General features: G+C 56.8%; 1 long non-coding RNA gene across 5 annotated transcripts; it reads right to left on the minus strand.

Annotated features, from left to right (window-relative positions):
- Nucleotides 1-210: 210 nt before the first annotated feature.
- LOC114228800 (uncharacterized) lies at nt 211-11,312 on the minus strand. Of its 5 annotated transcripts, XR_008556026.1 has the most exons (4): nt 11,071-11,312; nt 8,916-9,132; nt 6,534-6,625; nt 5,296-5,720 (listed from the first exon to the last, which is right to left on the minus strand). It is a non-coding gene; the product is annotated as an uncharacterized LOC114228800 (long non-coding RNA). The 5 variants fall into 5 exon arrangements; XR_008556027.1 differs by lacking the exons at nt 5,296-5,720; nt 11,071-11,312 and adding an exon at nt 211-513 and having other exon boundaries at nt 8,916-9,367; XR_003614917.2 differs by lacking the exon at nt 11,071-11,312 and having other exon boundaries at nt 5,296-5,581; nt 8,916-9,367.
- Nucleotides 11,313-11,916: the final 604 nt, after the last annotated feature.

Genomic DNA, 11,916 nt, shown 5'->3' on the forward strand with positions numbered 1-11,916 from the left:
GGGGGGTGTGCAGGAGGCAGCTGATTGATGTTTCTCTCTCATTGATGTTTCTGGCTCCCTCTCCCTTCCTCTCTGTAAGAAATCATTAAAATATATTTAAAAAAAACAAAAAAGAAAAAAAAACAGTCCATACAATGGGCAAAAATATTGGCAAATCATGCCTGGTAAGGGACTTTAGCCAGAGTATATAAAGAACTCACTACTCAGTAATAAAAAGATGAATAACCCAATTTTAAAATGGATCAAGTATCGGAAAAGACGTTTTCCAAAAGAGACACACAGATGGCCAGTGAGCCCGTGAAAAGATGCCCGTCGGGGAAATGACATCAGAAGTGCAATGAGCTCCATGCAGAGGCCAGCGGCGGCGAGGACGTGGAGGAGCTGGGCCCTCGTGCCTGCTGGTGGGGCTGGAAGGGTGCAGCTGCTGTGGGACGGTCTCACGCTCCTCAGAGAGTTCAACATGGAGCTACCGCCCTGGCCGGGTAGTTGATTGGTTAGAGCATCATCCTGATTCTTCAAGGTTGCCGTTCCATCCCCGGTCAGGGCACACACAAGAAAAAAACAACGAATGCATAAATAAGCTGAACAAAAAATTGACGTTTCTCTCTTTCCCTAAAATCAGTTTAAAAATACACAAGCCCGGCCAGTGGCTCTCAGTGGTTAGAGTGTCCTTGGCCCGCCCACGGAAGGGTCTTGGGTTCAATTCCCGGTCAAGGGTAGGTGCCTGTGTTGTAGGGTCAATCCCTGGCCCTGGACTGGGTGCATGTGGGAGGCAAGCAATCAATGTGTCTCTCTCACATCAGTGTTCCCCTCTCTCTCTCTCTCTCTCTCTCTCTCTCCTCCCTCCGTCCCTCCCTTCCACTCTCTCTAAAAATAAATGGAAAAAATATCCTCGGGTGAGGATTAACTAAAAAATAAATAATAAATAAATAAAGCATGGAGCTCTCATATGACCCAACAATTCCACCCTTAGATACATAACCAAAACAACTGCAAACATATGTCCGCACAAAAACTTGTATATATGTTCATAGCGGTGTTATTCACAATAACCAAAAAGTAGAGACAACTTAATGTCCTTCAACTGATGAATGGATGAACAAAATGTAGTCTCTGAAAAACAAATATAAAAACAAAAACAAGCCCAGCCAGTGTGGCTCAGTGGATGAGTGTCAACCTATGAACCAGGAGGTCACGATTCGATTCATGATTCAGGCCAGTGTGGGGCGTGCAGGAGGCAGCCGATCAGTGATGTTTCATCATTGGTGTTTCTATCTCTCTCTTTCCCTCTTCCTCTTTCAAATCAATAAAAATATATATTAAAACCCTAACATATATTCAAATCCAGGTTTGGCTCAGTGGATAGAGCATTGGCCTGTGGACTGAAAGGTCCCAGGTTCGAATCTGGTCAAGGGCATGTACCTTGGTTGCAGGCACATCCCCAGTGGGAGGTGTGCAGGAGACAGCTGATCGATGTTTCTCTCCCATCGATGTTTCTAATTCTCTATCCCTCTCCCTTCCTCTCTGTAAAAAATCAATAAAATATATTTAAAATATATATATATATATACATATATTAAAAAAGACTAAAAGCAAAAAAATAAAATTAAAGATAAAATGTAGTCTCCAATGGAACATTATTCAGCCATAAAAAGGAATGAAATACTGTCACATGCTACAACATGGATGAATCTTTTTTTAAACTTAGGTAATTTATTTATTTATTTATTTTTTAGAGAGAGAAAGAGGAGGGGGGAGAGAAACATCAATTTGTTGTTCCACTTATTTATTCATTCATTAGTTGATTTTTAAAATATTTTATTGATTTTTTTTTTTAGAGAGAGAGCAAGAGAAACATTGATTTGTTGTTCCATTCATTGGTATGTGCCCTGACTGGCAATCGAACCCGAAACCTTGGTGTATGGGGATGACCCTGTAATTAACTGACCTACCAAGGCCCTATTTTACTTTTTTAATTTAATTTATTGGGGTACCATGAGTGAATCTTGAAAGAGTTACGTTACATGAAAGAAGCCACTCACAAAAGACTTCATGTTCCCTTATTTCATTTATATGAAACGTCTGGAATGGCCGCATGTATTGAGACAGGAAGTAGATTGTTGGTGGCCAGGGGCCAGGAGAGGCGGGACGAGGCGATGGCTGCTAACGCGGGAGGGCTTCTTTTGAAGCGATCAGGTGGCCTGGCATTGGTTGTGGGGATGGATGCACCAAGTCCGCTGACTCACACAGTTTAACCAGGTCCACTTCTCACGTGAGAGACGGAGGCCCAGCTGGGTCTGTCGTCAGGGCAGGACTGGGGGGGAGCATCTGGCCCAGCCCCTTTTCTGCCCTCTTTTGTTTTTTTTGTTTGTTTTGTTCTTAAACTATATTTTTATTGATTTCAGAGAGGAAGGGAGAGAGAGAGATAGAAGCATCAATGATGAGAGGATCATGGACTGGCTGCCTCCTGCACACCCCACACTGGGGATCGAGCCCACAACCCGGGCATGTGCCCTGACCGGGAATCGAACCCTGACCTCCTGGTTCATAGGTCAATGCTCAGCCACCGAGCCTCGCTGGCCGGGCAGTTCCCCCATTTTTATCTAAATACCTTCAGGAATGTTTTACTCTTTATCTGAGAAGTCTCCCCGGCAGGAGTGGGGAGCTGGCCGCAGGCCTGGGGCAACCAGGCTCCCCAAGGCGACTCCCTCCGGGGCCACAGCCACGTGGGCGGACTGAGCGGCCCAGCCCTGAGAGGTGGCCGAGGGAGGTCTCCAGGTTGAAGACCAGCAGACCAGCGGTCCTCCAGCTCCGGGTCTGGCTCAAGACTCCCTTGTTTGGGGGACTTTTTCCTTCCCGGGGTTACTCAGGGCATGCTGCTCCCACCAGGCCATTGGCTGGAATTGTGCCACCCGTTCGTCTGCATGTCTCGGCTCACAGGTCACCTCCTCCAGGGAGCCCCTCTGACTTCCCAGCCCCGGTCCCCGTGATCTCCTCCTGGCATCAGTCCCAGCTGAAGGACATGGGGGTGCTGCCTTTTCCTCCCACTGGGAAATGGGCTCCAGGAGGCCCCATGTGGGGCCAGGTGTGTTTGGGGTCCCCAGCCAGCAGGGGCCTTGCTCATCGCTGCGGACTTGGTACTGGGGTCACACTGGCCTGTCAACATTCAGTCCGGGGACCGGCCACCCAGAGGGGCCAGCCCTATCAGGAGGGCAGCACAGCACAGCACCCCCCTGAGTGTCCCTGTCCCTGTCCCTGTCCCCGGCCAAGCCCCACCCCCTCCCCACAGACAGCTCCTTAGACTGTGGGCTGGAGGAGAAAGGCACAGCAGCCCCTCCCCCCACAGGCCACCTCCCTCCTGGGTCTCCGCCTCCTGGGCCTTTGCACAGGCTGTTCCTCATCCTGGGACAGGACGGGAGACGCAGTTCCCCATTCACTCATTCATGTGGCACCACCTCGGGGCCTTCCCCCCTCCCCTCCCTGAGGGCCTCCAGGCCGCACCCTTATCTCAGTGACAGTTAGGGCTCCCTTTGTTCTTCACAGGACTCCACCCTGGCCTGGCAGGGCCTGCCTTGGGTCAGTCCTGCCCCCGTCCCCCGCCCCCCAGGAGATCCTGGCCTGAGGGGAGAAGTCTGGTCCTCCTTGCAGTGACTGGGGGAGTGGGGGAGAGGGGGGAAGAGGTGGGTCTGGGGAAGGCCACCATGGCCACTTGCATGAGAAGGGCCACGGCCAAGGCCTCTTCGGCCTCCACCGTCCCGGAGGCCTCCCTCTCCCAGGGGCCTCCCGCCCTTCAGCCCTCCCTCTGACTCGCTGCATCTGCCCCCATGGCCTAGCGCCCCACGGGCCTCAGGAGGGTTTGGGGTGCTGGCTGGGTGGACCACGAGGGCAGGGCGGCATCCTTCTAGGTGTGTGTGGGGGGCCTTTCCCATTAGCAGCTGGGCGGGGGGAGGGGAGGGGAGGAGGAGGCCGCACAGAGCTGGGCCGGGGCTCCCAGTGCCTCGCTGCCCGCCCCCCAGGAGGGCTGGGCTTGTCCAGAGGGCGACTTCCAAGTCGCAGGAACTCTTAGAAGGAAGGAAAGATGGGGGAGCCCATCCATTGCCCTTTGGTCCTGCCCGGAGCCCCGCAAATGAAAACACAGGGACAGAGACGCCAGAAGGACGGACGTACGGACAGTCGGACGGCCACAGTCCCGGAAGCCAAGACTCGGACGCTGAGTGGTCCCTGCCCCGCCCGGGGACAGTGACCGGCAGCCCCGCACTCACCGCCCCTGCCCTCGGCCTGGGACAAGGGGACTCCCTACTTCGGGGTGCATTTCCCCTTCACGACCCCCTCAGGGGGGCTCTGCCTCTCAGGGCACAGGGGAGGCCGCCAGAGGAGCGAGCTGCGGGGCACGCCACAGCGATGTGACCAGAGGAGCCCCAAAGGCCACTTACAGGGCGCACGAGGGCCAGGCCCCCACAGCGAGAGGCCGATGGCGCTGAGGGCCCTGGGGTGGGAGGGACAGCGGCGGCCCCTGAACGGGACAGGGTTTCCTGTCTGGGCGACGGCGCTCCTGTCCCGGCCACTAGATAGTCCAGACGGCGGCACAGCCCCGTGGACGTCCGTGCTGCCTCTGGGCATCTCAAAGGGTAAAACCATCGATTGTACGTTATGTGTGTTTCCACACACACACACACACACACACACACACGCACACACGCGGACCTGAGGGACCAGAGTTGGAGCCCAGCCCTCAGATCCCACATCAGGGCCCACCTGCAGGACTGGAGGGGTGACCCTGGTCTGGACTCAGCCCCGCCTCCTGCACTCGTCCTTCCTGCGCCCCGCAAGGCCTGCACAGCAGGCAGGACCTCAGACCCTGCTCTGCCATCTTGCCTTCCCCTGTCACCACCAGCTCTACCCCATGGCCCTCCTGCCTGGCCTCGAACAAACCACGCCCAGACCTCAGGGCCTGGGCACCTGCTGCCCTGGGTGCCAGGAATGCGCCTCCCCAGGAATCCCCGGTCTCACCGCTCCCCGCTCCCCGCCTGCAGGTCCCCACTCAGCTCTCACCGCCCAGGAGCCGCCCTGCCACCCTCCCCGCACGCCACCCGCCAGCAGTCTCACTGCTGTGTGCCCTCCGCTGTGTGCCTTCTCGCCGCCATGTACCCTCTCACCGCTGTGTGCCCTCTCACCGCTGTGTGCCCTCTCACTGCTGTGTGCCCTCTCACTGCTGTGTGCCATCAGCTCCACCTGGACTGAAGGCCCCTCCCTCCCCAGGGCAGGCCCTCCTAGCCCTCTTGTCTGTTGTTTTTTTGTTTTTTGTATTTTTATTGATTTCAGAGAGGAAGGGAGAGGGAGAGAGAGAAACATCAATGATGAGAGAGAATCATTGATCAGCTGCCTCCTGTACGCCCCCTACTGGGGATCGAGCCCACAACCTGGGCCTGGGCCCAGACCGGGAATCAAACTGTGACCTCCTGGTTCGTAGGTCGACGCTCAGCCACTGAGCCACACCGGCCGGGCCTCCTGTCTGTTCTGCTCACTGCTCTTTCTCCAGAGCCCGGAGCGGTGCGGGCTCACAGTGGCCGTCCCTGAGCAGCTGAGAATAAATGGGCCGCTGTGGGGCGGCGTCCCAGAAGGGAAGGGGGTGCCGCTGTGGCCAGCGGACCAGGCTGTCCTGCAGGCCTCTCCCCGAAGCGCCGACCCGCCCAGCTCCGGCCTTGTTGTCAGTACCCACCCTGCGGGAGACAGTGTGTTCTCACAGCATCTTCTTGCTGAGAAGGCAAATGTTCACAAATACTTTGACAAAGACATTCTCCAGGGCCCCAGGCTGGGTGAGCCGCCCAAGATGAAGTGACTCATTAGGGCACCAACTCCCCACATGTCCTGGCATCTGCGTCTCGGGGTCGGGGGGGGGGGTACCACAGTGGCCCAGACCCTCCGGCCACTGCCAGGGCGTGTCTGGGTGGACCCTAGGGGAGCGGGCAGTGCACCAGGCCTGGCTTCGCCTCTGGCCGCCTGAGAGCCCCTGAGCTGTCCCTGGACCTCTCTGGCCTCAGTTTCCCCATTTGTAAAATGAGGGTCTTTGGGCTCAGATTCAGGTCCCAAGGTCATCCGGCACAACCCTGGGGTCGGGGTGTGGGGGTGGGGACCCAGGGTGTGCCGGGGCTGCTGTGGGTTCATGTGGTTTTCCAGAACAATCTCAGAGCCTGAGCCACTTCAATTCAGACCACTTCCAGGTCTTCACTCTCCACCTCCGCTCCACACACCTCGGGTAGCAGAGAACGGCCCGGGGTGCTGGACCTGGCCAGGACGGAGCAAGGTCACCCCAAGGGGCCTCACTCCAAACATCAATTTCATGAAGCCACTCCTCTGCTCAAGAACCCCCATGGCTCCCTATTACTGACCTGCACCAAGCCTACCTTCCCTAGCATCGCTCTAAAACAGCGACATGTGTGTCTTCTCACCCTGGTCTGCCGGTCTCTCCAGCGTTCCAGACTCACCCTCCCCACCCGGCCCAGGCCCTGATCCCCACATGGAGCGCCTCCTACCTCGTCCCATCTCCTTCAGTCTTCAGCAGCCCTGACTCTGCCAGGTCTCCCTTCCTTGGACCTGAAGGTCAGCATTTGGGAGGTCAAGCAACCTGGATGGAATTGGAGAACATTATGCTAAGTGAAATAAGCCAGTCAATGAAAGAAAAATACCATATGATCTCACTCATTTATGGATAATAAAGAACATTATAAACTGATGAACAAAAATATAGATACAGAGACAGGAAAGCATCAAACAGACTTTCAAATTACAGGGGGAAGGTTAGGGAGAGGTGGGGGAGATAAGAGATCAACCGAAGGACTTGTATGCATGCATATAAGCATAACCAATGGACACAAAACTCTGGGGGGTGAGGGCATGTATGGGTGTGTGTGTGTGGGGGGGGCAATGGTAAGATATGTACACATATAATACCTAAATAAAAAAAAGTGAAAAAAAAAAAAAGAAAAAAAAAAGAATTTGGCCGAAACCGGTTTGGCTCGGTGGATAGAGCGTCGGCCTGCGGACTCAAGGGTCCCAGGTTCGATTCCGGTCAAGGGCATGTACCTTGGTTGCGGGCACAGCCCCATTGTGGGGTGTACAGGAGGCAGCTGATCGATGTTTCTCTCTCATCGATGTTTCTAGCTCTCTATCCCTCTCTCTTCCTCTCTGTAGAAAATCAATAAAATATATTTAAAATATATATATATTTTAAAAAAAAAAGAATTTTGTTTTTTTTTTAATATTTTTTGGTATTTGTTGTTCCACTCATTAATACCAATTAATGTATTAATGAGTGGAACAACAAATCGATGTTTCTCTCTCTCTCTTCCTCTCTCTAAAATCAATTTAAAGTTTTTTAAATATCTGCAGGCAATTAACAAAAGACTCTGGCCCTGGCCGGTGTTGCTCAGTGGTTTGGGCACCATCCCATGCATCTGGGGGTTGCTGGTTTGATTCCCGGTCAGGGCACATGTCCAGAGAGCCAGAAACATCGATGAGCGAGAAACATCGATCAGCTGCCTCTTGCACAACCCCCACTGGGGATGTGCCCGCAACCAAGGTACATGCCTTGACCGGAATCGAACCTGGGACCTTTCAGTCCGCAGGCCGACGCTCTATCCACTGAGCCAGACCGGTTTTGGCTAAAAAAAAAAAAAGAATTTGGGAGGTCAAGGTCCCCACCCTCCAGAAGTTCATGCCTAGCTGGGGAAACAAATCTATAATAATAAAAGCATAATATGCAAATCGACCAAACAACCAAACAGCAGAACGACTGTCCGGATGACCTTCCGGACAACCACGCTATGACACGCACTGGTGCCAGGCCAGCCAGGGTGCTATGCGATTGGTCGGGGGGGCCCACCATCATTCCATGATTGCTCCACAGAGGGAGGCCCAGGCCACCAGCCAGTGGGGCAATCAATCGGGGGGGGCTCCGAGATCACCCCAAAGAGGGAGGCCCAGGCCACCGACCAGTGGGCTGCAGCAGATGGGCAGGGCCTACCTCTTTGGGGTGATGGATTGCAGGGCTCCTGGACTGTGAGAGGGCACAGGCCAGGCTGAGGGACCCCCACCCCAAGTGCACAATTTTTGTACACCGGGCCTCTAGTCTGTTTATAAAAAATCAGAATATAAAGCCCTGGTTGGGTACCTCAGTTGGTTAGTGTTGACCTGCTATGCCAAGGTTGCAGGTTCGATTTCGGCCCCTGGTCAGGGCACATACAAGGGTCAACCAATGAATGTATTAATGAGTGGAACAACAAATCGATGTTTCTCTCTCTCTCTTCCTCTCTCTAAAATCAATTTAAAGTTTTTTAAATATCTGCAGGCAATTAACAAAAGACTCTGGCCCTGGCCGGTGTTGCTCAGTGGTTTGGGCACCATCCCATGCATCTGGGGGTTGCTGGTTTGATTCCCGGTCAGGGCACATGTCCAGGTTGCAGGCTCCATCCCCGGTGGGGGTTGTGATGTCACACTCTCACATCGATGCTTTCCTCTCTCCCTCTCCCTGCCTCTCTCTCTAGAAATCAATTAAAAAAAAATCTTTAAGAAAAGAGAAGATTCCGGGTGCTGGGTGTTTGGTGCTGTCACGTCCTCTGGTCCATCCTGAGGACGGCACTCAGAAAGGGGAAGGCTTGCCCAGACCTCGGAGCCAGCAGCCTGCAGAGCCCAGCCTGGAATGTGGAATGGGGACTCTGACTGTTGGATCCCAGGCCCTGGGCCCTGGGTCCTGAGGCCTGGAGAGCTCCTGGGGAATGCACAGGCTGCCCCCTCCACCCATCCGCCCCGCCCCGGGGCACAGCTGTGGCTTCCTACAGAGACTGCCTGACAGCTAAAGTGCGGGGACAGCTGAGTCCCCAGATAGAATTGCCGTCCTAGCTGCCTGCGAGGCTCACCTTGATCAGATAGGGAGGTTCCGACGCCCATTCTCATTCCCTTTATGCCTTGCCTGCCAGGAAGCTCGTAGCTGTATCTGATGCCCAATTACCAGTCCCGAATGCCCTGGAATCGGGTAAATGCATGTCTTCCACATTCTTGACTGCTCAATGTTATCTATGACTCCTGTTATGAGTTGGTAGTTTCTCACTTTCTGTAGGTCATTGCTTATTCCTTCTGGAACAACCGAGGGGTATGAATCACAGATTATACTCAAGGGAACCCAGCATATTCATTTGACCCCTAGGAACCAATTCCGAGGCTGCCTGGCCGAGCAGGGGGGAGGGGCCGCCGGAGACCCTCGGCCACTCCTGCCACCGCCCCCTGGTGGCCCAGTCCTGCAGGCTCAGCCCTGCCTGGACCCAGTGGAAGTCTCTTCCAAGCAGGCCCATCTCCCTCAGCTGCCAGCAGGTCGAGGCACCTTGCCAGGCCGTGCGCTCCTGTTCCTTCTTACTGATCGTGGCCTAGTGTCCTGGCTCAGCTGGAGGGCCCGCTGCACCACAGAGCCCGCCGGCCACCAGGGCCCAGGCGACCTGGCTGTCCCCTCCATCACGGTGGCAGTGGGGTGGGCAGGCCCACGGTGTGAGCGTTTCCTCTTGGCAGCCGGGACCAAAGCACCAGGATGTTAGCCTGGGCGCGTGCAGGGAGGTCGGCCTTAGGGAGAGGGTGAGGGGGCCAGGGCTGCCCCTGAGGGGAAGGGGATTCCTGTCTCCAAAGCCGAGGCCTCTGAACCTCAGGAGGGAGTTGGCCGGAGGACACGGCAGGCCCTGCCCTATCCCTGACCATGTGGCTTCCTTGCCTCCCCACACTCACCCTGCAGCTTGTTGACTGGCAGCTGACCCCTGCCAGTGCTGCCACCAAAGCCCCCCAAGCCTCCTGCCCCGGGGCCCATGGGCCCCCAGCATCCCAGACAGCTCCTCGGACACTCAAAGCAGGGCTCAGGGCCAGGGTGTGGGAGAAAAAGGGGCGGCAGGCCCAGGGGCCGGAGCCAGGAGGCCCAAGGACAGCGGGGAGGGGGAGGGGGAGGGGGAGGGGGCAGGGGCGCAGGGCAGGAGGACTGGCTGTCTGACTGGCGTTATCTGCACCACGTGCTGCGGCCAGCCAGGCCCGCTTCCGGGGGAGACCTGGAGGGATCGCTCCTGGGGTGGGCTGGGCCAGGAGGACTGGCTGGGCCTCTTAGAGGCCCCCCCAAGAGTGACTCGTCATTCTGCCCCGACCCGTGAGGAACCCCCATCCCCACTGGTCAGAACCCCACAGCCGGCCACCAGGAGGATCTGAGACCAACCCAGAGGTCAGGTGAGGGCATCAAGCCCAGGTCCCACAGGTGCGAGGGCACCTGCTGACCGGACTGCCCTGCTTAATCCTGGTCTGGGGGCTCTGGGGGGTCTGGGGCAGGGAGAGGGACCAGGCCCACCCCTCACTGGCCCCTGGCTTAGCGTCTAGCCCACCCGCTACGGCAGACACTCCTCAAGGGCCAGGGGGCCAGACCCGCTGACAGTGTGGAACAGGGGAGAGCCTCCACTCATCCCCTTTTATAGGTGGGGAAACTGAGGCCCAGCCTGTGACTGCAAGACGAACTGGGGGGATGTCTGCGGTCCCCTGGATCTGTCTCTTGCTTCAACAGTGTGTGACGACGGAGCAGACCCAGGGATCCCCTTCTTCCAGCCTGAGCTCCCCCAGCCTCTTACCCAGTCACCACCTTCCGAACCGCCTCCGGACCAGCCGGCACCGGTTTCCTACTAAACTCCTTACTGCCGGCCCCCGGCCTCCGCGGCCTCCGCCTGCCCCTCTGGGCTTCTGTTTCCACCACACGGTGCGGCTCTGGAGGGCGCGGCCTCGCTGCCCGTTGGCGGCGGAGAAGCAGAGACAGAGCCCGGGTCTCCTGAAGACGCCACGCCAGCGGGGGGCTCTCCCAGGGCCTGTGAGCCCCCCCACACCAGGGGCGAAACTCAAGGCGCCATGGACGCCGCCAGGGTCCTGGGAGGAACCTGGCCAGGCCCATGGGGACCTGCAGGCCCTGGTCCCACCCGCAGACCCTCAGCTCTGACTTCCTGGAGAGCCATTGCCCGGGTGAGCAGGTGGGACTCATCAAGGAGATGGCGACACCTGACTCACCTGGGCAGGCTGGTGGCCTGGGCTGGGCTGGGCGTGGAAAGGCTCCCCGCCCCCACACAAGCACCCCGAGGAGCCTTGGGAGCCCAGCGGCCTCGAGGGGCCCCTCTGCATCCCCCCCGGTGTCTGGCTTTTGCCTGAGCCTCTCCCCGAAACCCCTAGCCTTTCTTTTCACCACCCTGGAGCCCACTCCCATGCATTGGACCAAGTGGAAACAATAAAGCTGTTTGCAGCAAAAAGAAAAAAAAAAGACGAGGAGGAGGAGGAGGAGGAGGAGGAGGAGGAGGAGGAGGAGGAGGAGGAGGAGGAGGAGGAGGAAACAGAAAAGGAAGGAGGAGGAAGGGAAGAGAAGGAAGGAAGGAGGAGGAGGAGGAAGGGAAGAGGAGGAAGGGGGAAGGAGGAGGAGGAAGGGAAGGAGAGGGAGGGGGGAGGAGGAGGAGAAAAGGAAGAGGAGGAGGAAGGGAAGGAGGAGGAAGGGAAGAGGAGGAGGAGGAAGAGGAGGAGGAAGAGGAGAAGGGGAGGAGGAGGAGGAGAAGGAAGGAGGAGGAAGGGAAGAGGAGGAAGGGGGAGGAGGAGGAAGGGGAAGGAGAAGGGAGGAGGGAGGAGGAGGAGAAAAGGAGGAGGAGGAAGAGGAAGAGGAGGAGGAGGAGGAGGAGGAGAAGAAAAGGAGGAGGAGGAGGGAAGGAGGAGGAGGGGGAAGGAGGAGGAGGAAGGGAAGAGGAGGAAGGGGAGAGGAGGAGGAGGAGGAGGGGAGCCTTAGCCGCCAAGGGGCGGGCCTTGTCACCCACGAGGAGGGCACAAGTGTCTGGGCGGTGGAGTGACTTGACTGCCTGGTCCCGTGGGGCCCTT

This window comes from Eptesicus fuscus, chromosome 5 (assembly GCF_027574615.1).
Source record: "Eptesicus fuscus isolate TK198812 chromosome 5, DD_ASM_mEF_20220401, whole genome shotgun sequence".
NCBI classification, from domain to species: domain Eukaryota; kingdom Metazoa; phylum Chordata; class Mammalia; order Chiroptera; family Vespertilionidae; genus Eptesicus; species Eptesicus fuscus.